Source organism: Cariama cristata, unplaced genomic scaffold, assembly GCF_000690535.1.
Source record: "Cariama cristata isolate BGI_N322 unplaced genomic scaffold, ASM69053v1 scaffold22009, whole genome shotgun sequence".
Lineage (NCBI taxonomy): Eukaryota > Metazoa > Chordata > Aves > Cariamiformes > Cariamidae > Cariama > Cariama cristata.
In genome coordinates this window covers 4,485-4,851 of record NW_009634330.1, presented here as the reverse complement: position 1 = coordinate 4,851, position 367 = coordinate 4,485, and the positions used below count along the sequence as shown (strand labels likewise).

The following is a 367-nucleotide window of genomic DNA, read 5'->3' as shown; positions in this document are numbered from 1 at the left end:
CTGGCCGCAGCCGAGGTCCCTGCAAGCAGACGGGGCAGAAAATGCCGGCATGAATTCACCTTGACCTCGGTCCCCTCTCCCAGCCTGAAGATCCTTTTCCATCAGTCACGTTGAGCTCCTGCCCATCCCATGGCCACGGGCAGGCCTGCGCTGGGGCATGTGTGCTCTCCTGCTGTCTTTGCCCTTGATTTGCGGTCTCCTAAAACAGAGCAAGTCCCCCCGTTTCACTGCGCCTCAGCTAGAACGCGTTGTGGTGAGGGATGCAGGGAAGGGGGCTCTGGACCGGTACCTTGGCAGTGCTGGGACCCTCAGGGTGGACATGGGGACTGCAGGACATCGGCCGCATCCGCAGGCCCGCGGCGGGGCA

General features: G+C 63.2%; 1 protein-coding gene across 1 annotated transcript in view; it reads left to right on the top strand.

The window, feature by feature from the left end:
• Positions 1 to 367, top strand: part of CTSE (cathepsin E) — a 4,351-nt gene that overhangs the window by 306 nt on the left and 3,678 nt on the right. The window lies entirely within an intron of this gene.